This window comes from Budorcas taxicolor, chromosome 16, assembly GCF_023091745.1.
Source record: "Budorcas taxicolor isolate Tak-1 chromosome 16, Takin1.1, whole genome shotgun sequence".
NCBI classification, from domain to species: Eukaryota; Metazoa; Chordata; class Mammalia; order Artiodactyla; family Bovidae; genus Budorcas; species Budorcas taxicolor.
Window position 1 is genome coordinate 18431457 of NC_068925.1, and position 17791 is coordinate 18449247.

General features: G+C 36.9%; 1 pseudogene; it reads left to right on the forward strand.

The window, feature by feature from the left end:
• Window positions 1-1434: 1434 nt before the first annotated feature.
• LOC128061762 (biorientation of chromosomes in cell division protein 1-like) overlaps window positions 1435-17791 on the forward strand; it is a 141718-nt pseudogene continuing 125361 nt past the window's right edge.

Below are 17791 nucleotides of genomic sequence, written 5' to 3' on the forward strand. Positions count from 1 at the left end.
AATTATGAAAGTATGATACAACATTTACAGGATTTGGAAAATAAGAACAAAGTTACACACAGTTTCACTATACATTACAATTACTTTTTAAATAGATAAGTTAAGATTTTTAGTTGGAGTTTCAATATCAAACTCTCAAAAAGTAATAGAATGAATATACAGAAAGGTAGAAGGTTAATAGTAGACCTGAAAAGCACCATAAACCAATTCAACATAACTAAAATTTATACAATTTTCATGCAACAGTAGGATACAGGTTCTATTCAATTTCCCATAGACTATAAACTAGGAGACTCTGGAACATATCCAGGGGAATAAAAAGAGATGTGAAAATTTCATGGACTAAAGATATTGAAATCATAGAGTCTGTTTTCCTATCATTGTGGAGTTAAGTTAGAAATCAATATCAAAAGATATTTGAAAATAACCCACATATTTTCAAATGCAATGTGACATTTACCAAGAGGGATCTTTGACTTCGTCATCAAAAGCCTCAATAAAGTTGCTGCTGCTGCCGCCTTGTCGCTTCAGTCATGTCCGACTCTGTGCGACCCCAGAGAAGGCAGCTCACCAGGCTCCCCTGTCCCTGGGATTCTCCAGGCAAGAACACTGGGGTGGGTTGCCATTTCCTTCGCCAATGCCTGAAAGTGAAAAGTGAAAGTGAAGTCGCTCAGTTGTGTCCTGATGATGCTAGTGGCTTGTAAACTGATTTGCAACTCTCAGAAACTGATAGTATCAAATAAGCATTGTTAAAATCCTACCACCCCTGGCTAACCTTTACTATCAATTCTTTGAAACTGCATCTTTAAGGCTGGTTATGTTCCTTCACTGTAGTTTCTGATTATCCTCAAGCACAAACCCTAAAATCCATACACAGTCTCTAAGTTCAAGTACAAAGGTTCGCTTCAGGACAAACCCCAAAGTGATGTAGTGTTTCTTAATATGTCTGTAGTGTCTACTGGGTGTAACCCCCCTGGACAGGCTAGCTGGATGGCAGCACAATATGGGGGCCCACATGGTCAACTTTTCTATAGCTCCACTTGCTCCCTATTCTGTCTGAACACCCCCCTACAGTCAACATTGAATTCTGAAGTCAGTGAAGACTTCAGCCTGTCTTCATTCTGAAGTTGTACTCTCATGTAACTGAATCCAGTTCTTCACCATTAATTCAACAGAGCTTCCAAAAGATGTCAGGCATATTCTTAGGAAGCGTCCTGGGATGGACCAGCAGGGTCCTGGCTTTCAGGCTCTGAAAACGGTGCTGGCACGGCTTCTTTTTTCTGGGCTGCCAGGAACTCATGAACTGCTCGTTCTATCTGTGGTCTGAAGATGTGGTTCTCCTTTTCGGGCCCCTCCGCCACCTCTCCACGACCTAGGCCCTCTGTTCCTGAGAGGAAGCTTTCCTCGGGCCCTTGGCGGACCCGTTGCGCAGCCATGGCTGACGGCGGGGGCGGCGGCGCGGGCAGGCCTCGGCGGGGGCGCCGGCGGGCACCAGCGGGGCCGGCGGGGGCGGCGGCCCCATCAACCCGGCCTCATTGCCCCGGGCGACCCGTAGCTCACTGCGCTCACGTGGAGCAACTCAAGAGCCGGGGGCTGTTTGACAGCTTCCGCCAGGACTGCCTGGCTGACGTGGACACCAAGCCAGCTTACCAAAACCTGAGGCAAAAAGTGGATAATTTTGGGTCAACACATCTGGACAAGCAGGAATGGAATCCCACGATGAACACAAACCAATTGCAAAACGGTCTGAGGCAGAGTGTGGTTCAGTCAGGAATGTTGGAAGCTGGAGTCAATAAAGTTAAAAGACTGAAAAAACACAGAGGGTAATTGCAGAGAAGAAAGCATTAAATGAGAAATTAATATCAAAAATACTTTTAAAACCCCTGTATTTGGAAATTAAATGTGCATTTTTAAATGGTGGATTTATCTAAGAAGCCATGACAAGAAAAATTAGAAAATATTTGTAACAGAATAAAAATGAAAAGAGAATTTACCAAGATGTATTGCATGTAGCTAAAGCTGTTCAATGCAAACAAATACTGTGTGGAATACTGAATATGTAAACAAATAATGGACACTAGCATACAATTTTGTGAAATTTGAACAAAATCTGTACTTTAGTTAATAATACTGTATCATATCCTAATTTCCTATCTTTTTCTTTAACAATCATAGTATTTCTGTATATTCTCAGAATTGGATTAAAAGTTTCAAACCTCATTCAAAAATTTTTTTAAAATCACTAAGGTAATAAACTAACTGGACTTTTAACAGTAATATTAGGTACTAAAATACACAGAATTATATGAAAGTTTTGAGTGAATGTAAATTAGAAATCTACCATTTCATTCATACTAAGTCAAACAAGTGGAATAAAAATGTCATAATTTTTTTTAGCTAGGCAAAAATTCATAGGCTTTCTAAAATATATATATTATATTTTACATATATAAGTTTTTCTACTATTCTTGATAAAGGCTTACTGCTATTTAATACGGAGAAGGCAATGGCACCCCACTCCAGTACTCTTGCCTGGAAAATCCCATGGGCGGAGGAGCCTGGTAGGCTGCAGCCCATGGGGTCGCGAAGAGTCAGACCTGACTGAGCGACTTCCCTTTCACTTTCATGCACTGGAGAAAACCTGTAATCACTTTTTAAAATCCAGATGCTTATCAGAAATATCTTGGAAATTTTTGAAAATACAAATGTCTAGGTATTGCTTTTTTTTGTTGTTATTCTTTCTCAAGCCTTGATCGCCTTTTTATGCATTATGAAATCAACAAAGCAGAGTTTCAAAACCCTTTGCCCATTTTTCTATTTAAGGGTCAGCTTTTTTATTTCCTTTTTTGATTTATAAATTTAGAATATGAGTCTTTTGTTGGATGTATGCATTACAATTATTTTTCTCCTTATGGAAGTTGTGTTCTCACTTAAATTGTATTCTTTTGCATCAATTATACAAGATTGGATATTTGAAAGTACTCACAAGACCCTTCAGTGTTTACTCATCTAAGCCTCTAATAAAAGCAAAGGTTAGAGAATTTCTTCATGGAACATATACTCAAGTGACTCAGGATTTTTACACATGATAAATATACCTGGAGCCAGTATCATTACACAGCTGGAGTTTCTACTTGAAGCATGGAAAAGTCAATGGCTTACAATTCATGAAATAATGATAATATTGAGATGACAGAGTACTGAAAATAGGTAAAAAGAAAAAAAAAAAAAAAAACCTCAACAAGATAAGGATGTCAGTATTAATAAATCACATAAGACCAGAGAACAGATAACCGTGTTTGAGTGAACTCTGGGAGACATTGAAGAACAGGGAAGCCTGGTATGATGCAGTCCGTGGGGTCTCAAAGAGTCAGACATAACCCAGCAGCAGAACAACAACAATAAGGTTTTCCAGGAAGCGCTAGAGACATGCTCTTCAATAAAACCAATAATAAGGGTTCTCTTATAGGGGCATGGGCATCACTGAGAAGCCAGCATTGATGGGAGGGGGTTGCTATAGCGTTTCAGTTCAGTTTAGTTCAGTCACTCTGTCATGTTCGACTCTTTGCAACCCCATAGACTGCAGCACGCCAGGCCTCCATGTTCATCACCAACTCCCGGAGTTTCTCAAACTCATGTCCATTGAGTTGGTGATGCCCTCCAACCATCTCATCCTCTGTCAGCCCCTTCTCCTCCTGCCTTCAATCTTTCCCAGCATCAGGGTCTTTTCAAATGAGTCAGTTCTTTGCATCAGTTTTGGAGTTTACTTTCAGCATCAGTCCTTCCAAGATTCTTCTTCAACACCACAGGTCAAAAGCATCAGTTCTTCAGTGCTGAGCTTGCTTTATAGTCCAACTCTCACATGCATACATGACTACTGGAAAAACCATAGCTTTGACTAGATGGACCTTTGTCAGCAAAGTAATGCCTCTGATTTTTAATATGCTGTCTAGATTGGTCATAACTTTTCTTTCAAAGAACAAGTATCTTTTAATTACATGGCTGCAGTCATCATCTAGAGAGATTTTGGAGAGCAAGAAAATAAAATCCATCACTGTTTCCATTGTTTCCCCATCTATTCGCCATGATATGATGGGATCAGATGCCATACTCTTCATTTTTGAATGTTGAGTTTTAAGCCACCATTTTCACTCTACACTTTCACTTTCATCAAGAGGCTCTTTAGTTTTCCTTCACTTTCTGCCATAAGGGTGGTGTCATCTACATACCTGAGGCTATTGATATTTCTCCTGGTAATCTTGATTCCAGCTTGTGCTTCATCCAGCCCAGCGTTTCTCATGGTGTACTCTGCATACAAGTTAAATAAGCAGGGTGACAATATACAGCCTTGAGATACTCTTTCTCCTATTTGGAACCAATCTGTTGTTCCATGTCTAGTTCTAACTGTTGCTTCCTGACTTGTATACAGATTTCTTAAGAGGCAGGTTAGGTGGTCTGGTATTCCCATTTCTAGAATAATTTTCCACTTTTTTTTGTGATCCACACAGTCAAAGGCTTTGGCCTAGTCAATAAAGCAGAAATAGATGTTTTCTGGAGCTTTCTTGCTTTTTCGATGATCCAACCAATGTTTGATCATCTGGTTCCTTTGCCTTTTCTAAAGCCAGCATGAACATCTGAAAGTTCACGGTTCACATACAGTTGAAGCCTGGCTTGGAGAATTTTGAGCATTACTTTGCTAGTGTGTGAGATGAGTGCAATTGTGCAGTAGTTTGAGCATTCTTTGGCATTGCCTTTCTTCTTTGGGATTGGAATGAAACTGACCTTTTCCAATCTTGTGGCCACTGTTGAGTTTTCCAAATTTGCCTGCATATTGAGTGCAGCACTTTCATAGCATTATCTTTCAGGATTTGAAATAGCTCAACTGGAATTCCATCACCTCCACTAGCTTTTTTCATAGTGATTCTTCCTGAAGCCCACTTGACTTCACATTTCAGGATGTCTGGCTCTAGGTGAGTGATCACACCATCATGACGTGAAGGTCTTTTTTGTATAGTTCTTCCGTGTATTCTTGCCACCTCTTCTTAATATCTTCTGCTTCTGTTAGCTCCATACCATTTCTCTCCTTTACTGCGCCCATCTTTGCATGAAATAGTCCCTTGGCTTATCTCACTAGAATTAATGCAGTTAATAGGATTCTGCAATAGCAGAGGCCAGGTGGTTACATTGTACTTTTAGAAGGAAAGTGGACATATGACTGTAAGAAGCAGACTGGAAACCAGGGAGTGTTGACTACCAGGAATTTGTGGCTGTGGATAATACACCATGCTGTCCCTAAGATCAAAAGTCAAGGACAGCCAACAAGGATATTGATTGACCTACATAATCTTCAACCAAAAAATAAATTAGTTACACCTTAGCCAGTTTCCTGACCTAAACTAGTTTCAGTCCTTGAATTCTTGAAACTAAGTGGAGCCAAGGTCATCTAGAAGAAAGACCATGTGCTACCACAAGGAGAGCAGAGATTTGGTAGAAAACTTCCCTGCCAATGCAGGAAACATAAGAGCCACAGGTTCAATCCCTGGATCAAGAAGATCCAGAGAAAGGTATGGCAACCCTCTTCAGTGTCAACTGCCTAACATAAGCTGGTCTTAGTAGCTCCAACACACTCCTGGAGAACCCAGACCTTCATCTCAAGGAGTCTGAGCCCCTGATTTTGTAGCTAAAAATTACCATTTATGGTTATCTGCTGATAGGAAGCACCAATCACTTTCCCCCATAATTCTGTTTCCCTGCTCCTATTGGTTTATCAGTACAAGAACTCTGGCATTTCTACCACTAGAGCCACCTAGAAGGCCCAGAAATTTGTGAGCTGGTTGTTAAATATAGCCATAGTTAAAAGTTAAATTATTTAAATTTGCAATTAAACAAGTTACATGAAGACCAAAGGTAATAAATATTCAAAACTCATACCGTCCTATTTACTTTTTTGGTTATCATTTATATTTCTGAGATCTACTATTTATTTATTTGGAAGTCATATGAAAATTCCATGGACGGCGGAGCCTGGTAGGCTGCAGTCCACGGGGTCGCTAAGAGCTGGGCACGACTGACCGAATTTACTTTCACTTTTCACTTTCACGCATTGGAGAAGGAAATGGCAACCCACTCCAGTATTCTTGCCTGGAGAATCCCAGGGACAGAGGAGCCTAGTGGGCTGCCATCTATGGGGTCGCACAGAGTCGGACACGACTGAAGTGACTTAGCAGCATATGTAATGGTATGCTACTGTGCATCTCTCTCCAACTCAACCTCTAACCATACAAGGATAGCTTGAAATTGGCCATGATGAGAGTTTTATACCATGGAAATTTGGAAATGCTACAAATCAAGGATTGGTTTATTTTTTTGTTGACTGTCCAGAACAGCAGCCAACAGTTTATAGCCTACAGGCATAATATGTCTTGTGGCCTTTTTCTTTTAAAGACTACAAGCTAAGAAGCTTGTTTATATTTTAAACAGTTATTTAAAACAAACAAAAGAGAAAAAATGTATAAGAGGAATTGTACATGACCACAATACTTAAAATGTTTATCTTCCTTTATAGAAAAAACAAAAAAAAATGCTAATCTAGATTTTACAAAGTGATAGAGAAGATGTTAATAGTGGAGATGAAACTTCAGAGTATGTAAGGTCTGTAGCACACAAAATGAAGGAAATAGCTTCAAAAACTATTACCTGACATCATAATTTGATTATGCCAAAGAACAATAGTGCAGTTTTGACAAAGGTCTTGGCAGTTTCATTTTGCTCGTGTGCATGCGCGTGTATGCACCTGCATGCGTGCATGCTCTCAGTTGCTCAGTTGTGTCCTACTCTTTGTGATTCCATGGACTGTCACCCACCAGGCTCTTCTGTCCATGGGGATTCTCCAGGTCAGAATACTGGAGTGGGTTGCCATTTCCTATTTTAGAAGATCTTCCCGACCCAGAGATTGAACTTGAGTCTCCTGCCTATCCTGCATTGGCAGGCAGATTCTTTACCACTGTGTCACCTGTGAAGTCCAAATTTGTTTGTACACCATGAAGAAAAACATATAAATGAAGATTCAGGTTGTAAGTGTACTTAAAGAGCCAGTAGTTAAGCAATTACTAGCACACCACTGAAGGTACCCCACTGACAAGACACTTTGGCCAGGACCATCGCTATTTGAAGGTAAAGGGGTTTGACCATGGGTAGTAGAAGAGGGAAATCCTGAGCTTCAATGGTGACTTCGCAAATCATTGCATCAGAGAAGAGTGTGGCTTTTGCGCATTAGCCTTTTTGTTATAAATATCTTTCTTAGAAATTGTGACTGGTGATCACCTTGAAGGAGTGATAACAGGATGGAGCACAAACGGAATTGAGAAATGAGAAGAGACCCCATCCAGGAGCTGACAGTGCCACACTCAACTCCCTCAGTGTTTTAAACATGCCTCCACTGATTTCCCCTGCCAGTATCTTTGTCTCTGTGCCTGAGGCCTAGTGTCAGTGCCAGAAGGTCACTGTCAGCTCATGGCAGGCCTCTAATGCTCAGAAATGAGCAGCCCTGGGATCATTCCTTCACTATTGCCTGGAAGTGCTTGATGTATAAGAGTTCCTCTGCCTTTACCTATCCAGTGGAATAATTCTGAGACAATGATTTGTACTGTTGCCTTGTGGGTTTGAGTTCCAGTCACCCACAGTGGTTGCTAACTAAATAAAACATCTTTGAATGACTGCTTCCCTTCTTTGTTCTGAGTTTTCAGTTCCCTTCTGTTGTTTTTTGAGCTCCCATCTAAAATGTTTTCACTGAAATTCTTATCTCAGGGTCTGCTTCCCCAATAACCCAAACTAAGACCCCCAGCAGCAGCTCAGAAATCCTCCTAAGTGCTTTCTAAAAGTGTTGGCAGTCTCTGAAGAGGAGCAAAAAAATCTAGGCCACAAATCATGTTTATGTGATTGAAAAAGCAAAGTGAAATAAAGTGAATATATTGCACTTATAATCATACATGACAGTATTGTTATCTTTTTTTCTTAAATCATTTGAAAGGTCATTAGAATAATCTCTGATGAGTAGAGTGGAAAAAATTAAAAAGTATAAAAAGTACTATAGCTAAAATCAGGCAAGAACTTCTGATTGACATATAATTTTTCCAGGGCCTATCTACCTGTCTCTCTATCTCTCTGTCTACTTATTTATCTATCTGATGGTCATTCTGAGTTGTAAAGCAATAAGCTCCTTCCTATTTTTGTGATGAGTATTAAATATGTCATTAAAGGAGCAGAGAATTTTTTTTTTTGTTTTGTTTTGTTTTTCCCAAATGACAGAGAAACACTATAAATTCTCTAGGTCATCATTTCCTAAAATATGCCCAGGGAAACATTAGTCCTGTAGCTCTTAAAAATTAGTAAAGTCAGGGACTTCCCTGCTGATCCAGTGACTAAGAATTACCTTGCAATGCAGGGGGTTCAGATTTGATTCCTGGTCAGGGAACAAAGATCTCACATGCAGGGAGTATCTAAGCCCACACACCACAACTACTGAGCCCAAGCACCACAACTACTGAGCCCAAGCACCACAACTACTGAAGCCCATACACTGTGGAGCCCGTGAGCCACAGCTGACTGAGCCCAAGCACCATAACTACAGAGTCCTGTGCTGCAATGAACAATCCCACATGATGCAACAAAGATCCCACATGCCGCAACAAAGATCCCACATTCCACAACTAAGATGCAGCCAAATAAATAAATTTTTTAAAAATAATAAGAATATATCTTCTGGAAAAATAGTAGTAAAGTCAGAGACCATGAGAAATATTGTCTTTCCCCTACACTTCACTCATCCCAGTTCTCCTTCCTGTATTCACAATGCAAATGTGAAATTCATATTTTAAATAAGCATTTTTTCTTAATTATTGTTTTACTTAGTATTCCTCTAACTTACATTACCAAGAATTTGTAAATAAGTGTGTATGTATGTGTGTAAAAATGCATATTAAGTTCTCGACTTTATATTAGAAGTCAAGCAAGTCTCAAGAAATATTTTGTTATCTCAAATAGTATTTGCCATACATTTCATGTATTTAGTACAATAAATCAAACATGACCATTATATGTTAAATACACAGTCTTGCTTATCATGAATAGAAAACCTTACATTAATTGACCAATTATTTATCAGTATCAAAAATGTCCAAGATGTAAATTTTTTGTAGTTGTACTCAATCAATGGATATTATATGTCACCTCAAAACTTATTTAAGTGATATAAAAGATAATTATGTTTAAGCATTGAATAAACACAGATGTTATGAGGGATGTGTAGAAAGTGGTTTATTTTCTTACCATGAACAATTTGAAATTTTGGAGGAAAACAAGATCTATGTGAAATTAGGAGAGCACAAAAGTTACAATGCATAACTGAATGCTAAGCACTATTCTAAAATAGAAGTGTAGAGGGAGGGAACATACGTATACTTATGGATGATTCATTTTGATATATGGCAGAAAAGGACACAATATTATAAATAAATTATCCTCCAATTAAAAATTATATAATTAAAAAAGATGTATATCACAATTTCATAGAAAATCAGTATAAGTATAAATTTAATTATTCCTCTGAATAATTCTTACTGTTGTAATAGTAGTTAATTATTTTGAGACTGTGTCACTATTTATTTTACTCATACTGGCTTGCTCCATAGTTTGATTCATGATTCACACCAGTTTCCCTTGATACAGTGAGAACTTTCTGCAAAGGCACAGTAATCTCCATGTTAATATAGCTGGGAATTTCAAGGGCATACCTGATATAACAATGTGTTGTCATAAATATTTCTGACATTTATGCATTATACTTTCTTTAAAAGCAAGTTAATATTTCAAAAATAAATTAATAGTAACATCATTTCTCAGCTCAATTATAAAATATGCTAATGTGTCAGACATTCTTAATGCATCAGGACTGGCTGGGGACTTCCATCGCTAAAGTCCAAAAGAATTTTAAGAAGTAGTATTCCATGGTGAATAATTTAACCATATGGTCATTGGCTTTGATTTAGTCCAGCAATGGGTGTTAAGAATTTTATCGTGTAACTGGAATAGATCTATTACTTCTAAAAATGACATTTTACAGTAAGGGAAATATAAATAGTATGATGAAAATTTCACTTATTCTATTTCTCTCCAAATTTTACCATGGCCTTTTCAAATTCTCCAAGGAAACATATTTCCTTTGGCATATTAGAAATGACTTATCCAATTCAGCCTTAATTCAAGAATCCTGACAATGTTAATGTGTAAGAATTGTATTTTGGATGAATTTTAATAAATCAGAAATTATCAGTGAAATTTCCCACAATTAAATTTTGCTTAGGCTTAGATACCAGAGGACAGAGAGAAAGAATGAGAATGAGAACAAGAGTGAGAGTTGGAAGATAAAACTATCTTGCATTAATGAGGTAAAGTGTTAAAGTTCAATCTGCAAGCACATTTTTTTTTTTAAATCCAGCAACAAGTATTATATATATATGTGGGGGTGTATTAAAATATATATTTGTTTATTTATAACATAAAGGTGTGTGTAAATTAACACTTGGTTTTGAGTCAACAATTTTGTCTTCTACCGGGTAAAATAATATCCATGACACTGAGTGTTCACTTTACCTGGTTGCCTGTATTAACATATACACACTGCTGTATTAAAATGGATAGCCAACAAGGACAGGAACTCTACTCAATATTCCACAATAACCTATATGGGAAGAGAATTTGAAAAAGAATAGGTATATGTGTATGTCTATATCAGGTACTTTGCTGTACACCTGAAACTAACACGATATTGTACATCAACTATGTTGCTATTGTTGTAGTTTAATGGCTAAGTCATATCTGACTCTTTGTGACCCCATGGACTATAGCCTGCCAGGCTCCTATGTCCATGTGGTCTCCCAGGCAAGAATACTGGAGGAGGCTGCCATTTCCTTCTCCAGGGGATCTTCCTAACCCAGAGATCAAACTCTCATCTCCTGTGTCTCCTGCATTGGCATGGGGAATTCTTTACCACTGAGCCACCTAAAAGAAATAAATCAATGCACTTTCTGATAGGGAATATAAAGGGAATCCTGGGCTTGCCACATGAACACCTGAAAAGCTAAAAAAGGTTATAATTAGGATGAAGGACAATGAAGTTCCTTGACTGAGCTTTGGTAAAATTTAGGCTGAAACATTTATGTATCCCATTAAATTTTTGTATTTAAATGTAGTAAAGTGTAACAGTATGACTTTGCATAGGCTATATCAGGTTTTTTTAGCACCTGTGTCTTTATTTAAAAAATAGGGGTAATAATACCTATCATCAGTTTTTCATGGTTTCGTATTAATATCAAGGAGTGATGGTAATTGAAAATGCCTCTACAAATACACAGTTTTATGTTTCCTTCTAGTTTTGCCTCTAACTGTATTTGTCACCCAAATCTGTTAGCCCTGCATGAGAGAGTATGAGGAATAAATTGAAGCAAAGAAAATAAAAAAGATATAAAAATGGGATTACCATTTAGCGAAGACATGAAATGCATTTTTCAGCTGACACTTACAAATGAAAAGCAATGGCACGAGCAAAAATGCAGTGTCGGCACTGACATTCTGTGGCCGAAGAATGCCACAGAGAAAAATACTGCCTGTGTGTCGTAACCTTGTACAGAAATCTGAACAATTGAAAAGTATCACACAGAGTGTGAATGTCTTCTGATATGATTGAAAGATAAAACCATCAGACACCAGATTCCAAAAATTAATGTCATGATTATGTGTTTAATTGTAGCGATGGGCTACTTTATCATCCTTTAAAATGGCATTGTTAGTGGAATCCATTTGGTCAATTAAACAGATCAATGCTGATTTTAGGTACAATTTTGGCTTATTCCTCCTGGAAATGATTGCAAAATCACACTTTACTATCTCTCTCTTACCCTGTTTTTAATTCATCTCATGTTATTTCTTCCTGCTGGTGTTCATTTTCACTCCTCACACTGTCAGATAGGTGTTTTCCCCCTAATTGTCACCAGCGTCACTCTCTTCACAAGGTGACACTGTCATAGTCATTTTGTCACCTAAATCAGCATGACCCTCCTCTCTCTTGACCGATACACTAACATCTGTCATCTCTGATAGCCTGGTCCCAATTAAGACCTTTGTGTCAAAATAAACTTTATTGCCACCACAGTCAGGTTTTAATAAGGAGAGCAGTGGATTAGAATTGCTTGATTGGAAAAACAAACAAACAAAAAAATTAACATGCACTTGTGGCAATTTCACTACATCCATCTTTTTCATTCTGTTTCTTATTTACACAGTATGTGTGTATATACATACATATATATATATATATATATATATATATATATATATTCCACTACTGTTTATGCTCATTCTACTCTTTCCTTGGATGTTTACAATTAAACATGATGTTCATGCAATTAGCATTGAGGCCATGAGAAGGAAAAGATAAAGCAGTGACTTCTTAACCATTGCTGCTCAGAGATATAGGACAGTCACTGTATTCATGAGGCACTTCAGCTATTCCAAGTGTAATATTCTTTCTGTCATGGTTGCTACTCAGGTGTAAACCATATTTCAGTTTAATCCTACCTCTCCTACATTCTGACTCCATGATCCAAACCAAGTTGCTTAACTTCTTAAACACATTTTCTTATAAACAAACTAGCACTATAGGTCTTGAGGGTTTAGAAAGTGAAAGTCGGTCAGTCGGGTCTCACTCTTTGTGACCCCATGGACTGTACAGTCCATGGAATTCTCCAAGCCAGAATATTGGAATGGATAGCCTTTCCATTCTCCAGGGGGTCTTCCCAACCCAGGGATTGAACCCAGGTCTCCCACATTGCAAGTGGATTCTTTACCAGCTGAGCCACCAAGACGTCATATTATTTATTTACCCATTCATTCATTACTATACTATTTCTTGCACATTACATTGTAAACTCCAGAACCAAAGGGCCATCTCTACTGGTTTAACTTTGTGTTCCCAGTGTCTAGTACTATGCCCAGAAAATAGTAAATAATAAATATTTGAAAGACTGCCTAAGAGATTAAGCTGTATCTGTATCAAAAACTAACATAAATGAATAGGAACTTGGATAGTCTTCTGAAAAATAATTTTGTAGATGACATGATAAATTTCTATACATAGTGATTAAATCCCACTATTAGGCACTAACATATATGTAACAGATCTGAAAATATAGGAGGGTTGACTTGAGCCAGGCAATAGCTTGACTTATAAAACACTGAGTTAAACCACCAATTGAGGAACTAAACTTTATATTTCCCAGAAAACACATTTTTTTAACTCACCTGAATGTAGATGGTAGATTCTGTCACCTGGTTTTGGGGGGATGGGCAACTGCTTTTGCTTCACTTCAGTTTAAGTGTCACTATTAAACAACTGTTTAGCTCCATTCAAAAGTGGTGAGGCATAACACACAGAGCTCCCATTCCGCTATCACTGATGTCGCTAACAGGGCAGTGTCCATACCTCATCCACCCCTAGCTCTACCCAGGGTGCTTGACATCACCAGGCTGGACCAAAGAGGAAATCATCAGGCCACACCTCCTTGGGCACAGTAATTAAAACAAGTTATTATATATTACAAAGTTGCAGAATGACAGTTTAGATGTATAAATTGTATTACTTAGCAAATGTTCATAATATTTATATATTTCTACTAGAATAGAAGTGATGTAGAAGAGCAAATTTAAAGAACAGTCTATTTTTAGTGTATCTTGAAATACACTTGTAAATAAGATATGTGCACACTAATATATACATACACAGTAATTAATACGATATACATATATACTCACACTAAAGTACATGTGTTCACATAGACATATAGAAATATGGAATATATATATATTTACACAGAAGACTAAAGGTCTTCCCAGATGGTACTAGTGGTGAAGAATCTGCCTGCCTGCCAATGCAGGAGACCAAGATGTGTGGGTTCGATTGGAAAGATCCCCTGGAATAGTAATGTCAACCTGCTCCAGTGTTCTTGCCTGGGAAATCCCATGGGCAGAGGAGCCTGGCAAGCTACAGTCCATGGGGTCACAGAGAGTCAGAGACTTGGACATAATTGAGTGACTAAGCATGCTAACAATAATACAAGTGCATATGAATGTCAAATAATACAAAACAACTACACGATTAGGTGTGTATATCAAATAACTGAGATAAATTTTCAGTTCAGGGATTTTATCTCTTTTTTGTTGTTGTTGTTATCCCCTGATCCAGAACAAAGCACAGATGCTGACTGATATTCAAACAGTTATGCCTGAGAAAGTAAATGAATAACTTTTTTGATATTTCATAAAATATTTACTCAGTAATAAAAATATAATTTCTAATGGAAAATAATTTAAACAAATAGAGTTTATAATGGAAAATAAAAGGCATGTTAATATCCATAGCATTATAAATAACCTATGATTTATATGTATATGTTTATACATTAATTTTATGGTGGAAAGAAATGCTGTGAAAATGTAACTTAGTAATGGTTGGTAATATAGCACTAGGGTGAGGAGAAGATGTATACTTGATATTTAGAACCATATTCACTTTATTCCATACAAAGATCACAAATGCTACTTTATACTGGGTTATGTCAAAATATTATCAAAACTAAAAATATATTTTAGTTCAGAAAGTGTAATATGAGTCCTGTTTACTTTCAAGAGGTAAAAACAGTTTTACTAAGAAACTTGCTGCATACCTCTCATTTTACTACACCCACATCAGGTGACTCCATTTCCTAAAATATTGTAGTTTTCCCTGCGGTAAGAGGTTAGGTTCTTTAATAGCCATTTAAACCATAAGAACCTACAAAGACCTTGCATATTTTATTATGTTACTGTATTTATTGATTGATATATTTGTAACTATTTTCAACATGCTGTGATGGTATAAAGAGAAAAGCAAATAGAAAATTTAAATATTTAAAATATAGGACTTTTGAAAATGGTGTTTTGGCTATGTATAAATCATTTTATATGGAAAATTTTGGCTCCCTTGGGCATCCCAGGTGGCACTAGAGGTAAAGAACTGGAAATTTCAAGAGACATAAGAGATTCAAGTTTGATCCCTGGATCAGGAAAATCCCCTGGAAGAGGGCATGGCAACCCACTCCAGTATTCTTGCTTGGAGAATCCCATGGACAGAGGATCCTAGTGAGTTACGGTCCATAGGGTGACAAAGAATCAGACATGACTGAGGCAACTTAGCAGAGAATCACAAAGTGCTTTTCAGAGTGAAATAGATTGATTCATCTAAAAGGATATAATTAACAAAGGAAAAAAAGAAAAACCAACTAACAAGATATATTCTATAGTAATATGTTTTACATTCCAGACTCAAGAGATAATTCAAATAACCAATCATTATAAACCATAAAAATTATAATTAAAAGAATAATTAAGTCATTTGAAAGCTCAAGTTATTATAAAAGGGTTTTCTTTACCTGAAATATTTATATATATTTTTGAATATATTAGAGAAAATGCTTTTAGACTTTGCATTTAATTAATCTTTGGGGGATATTGTGTGCTAAAATATTATCAGTGCAAATGTAAAGTTTCAAAACATGAAAGTGATTAGTGCCCTCATGTTTTAAAAATACCGACTATTACACTAATTGGAATTGTTAAAGAAAAGTTAGTAAAATATTTTCCCAGTAGAAAATTTATATATTAATTATTCAAAAATATAAAATGTAATATTAAATATTCTCCCTTACTTTTCCTACAGGATATTTTCATGAGTTATTTTCACTTTGAAAATATTTTCCCATGAGTTCATATTTTAGGTAATGCCTGAAAAGAACTTTTGTAACAATAGATTTTAAAAATATTAAATTTATATGTTAAAAAGTATTTTCCAAACACATTTATCTATACTATATTATTATATAATTTGTCAAAATATTAATTATACAAAATATTTAACTCTTCTCCTATAATCCTTAGTCTTTACTTAGTGCCTCAGTTTTGAAAATATATTTTAAATTTTAAAACAGATTTAAAATTACAGAAAAATTGTGAAGATAGTCTCCATGTATCTGTCATCCATTTCCCCCATTATTAACATATTATAATAACATCATATATTTTTCACAATTAATGAACAACTATTATACATTATCTATGTTCAACAGTTTATTCAAATTTATTTATTCATATTTCCATAATTTTTACCTAATATTATTTCTGTTTCAGAATCCCCTCCAAAAGCCTATATTACACTTAGTCATCCTGTTTTCTAGGTGCCTGTTAGCTGTCACAGGTTATAATTCTGTTTTTAATTAGCACATTTTTCTAGGAATTGCCTTAGTCTTCTCCAGTTTGCTCTCTCTCAGTTTCTCTTTCTCCCTTTTCTCTCTCTCGCTCTGTTTCTCTACTTCTGTCTGTGTCTCTCTAGTCTAAAGTGTGGAGCTTGAGTTACATAATTTTTAGATAACATGGAAAATCATTATATAATCATTTTAACATATTTGGATAAGGCACAGAATTTTATCTAACTAATGATACATTCTTAAATTTCTTTCCAAGTGAGTCAAATAATTCAGAATTTTTATTGTTACATTAGTCAATCGAGGCTAAGATACAAGGTAGCAACAATCAATTTTAAAATGTAAATAGCTTTTAACAGGGCTTGCTGGTGGCTCAGTAGTAAAGAATCCACCTGCAATGCAGGAGTCACAGGAGACACAGGCTTGATCTCTGAGCTGGAAAGGTCCCTTGGAGGAGGGCATGGCAACCCACTCCAGCGTTCTTGCCTGGAAAACCCCATAGACATGGAGCCTGGTGGGCTATGGTCCAGAGGGTCACAGAGTCAGACACAACTGAAGCAATTTAGCAGACACACACACACAGCATTTAACAATAATGATTTTATTTTCATTCATTCAGCATGCTCATGGAAGCTCATTACATATCTTCTTCACGCTGGGACCTTGCTCAAGGGATATGCACTGCCTATGAAACTGCCAGCCTTTGGGGTAATAGAGAAGCATAAAATAACACTATATGATGGCCCTAATGAGTGAGACAGACAACAACCAGACTGCTGAAATATAGTGCAAGTAACCCAGTGGTGGAGAGATAAGGGAGGTTATGGAAGCCTCTCTAGGTTAGTGAATTTCTAGACAGAATCTGAAGAAGAGTAAATCAACTTAGCACTAAAGAAATACAAGAACACTCCAGGCTAAAGGAGGAATATACCTAAGTGAAAAAAAAAAAAAAAAAAGTGATGGTATCTCAGTCCTTTAGGGAATCATGAGTATTTGACCTGGTTAAAGGGTAAATTGGTCTTCTCTGATGGCTCAGCTGATAAAGAGCCCTCCTAGCTCAACATTCAGAAAACTAAGATCATGGCATCCGATCCCATCACTTCATGGCAAATAGATTGGGAAACAGTGGCTGATTTTATTTTGGGGGGCTCCCAAATTACTGCAGATGGTGACTGCAGCCAGGAAATGAAAAGATACTTACTCCTTGCAAGGAACGTTATTACCAACCTAGACTGCAGATTAAAAAGCAGAGACATTACTTTGCCAACAAAGGTCTGTCTAGTCAAGGCTATGGTTTTTCCAGCAGTCATGTATGGATGTGAGAGTTGGAGTATAAAGAAAGCTGAGCACAAAAGAATTGATGCTTTTGAACTGTGGTGTTGGAGAAGACTCTTGAGAGTCCCTTGGACTGCAAGGAGATCCAACCAGTCCATCCTAAAGGA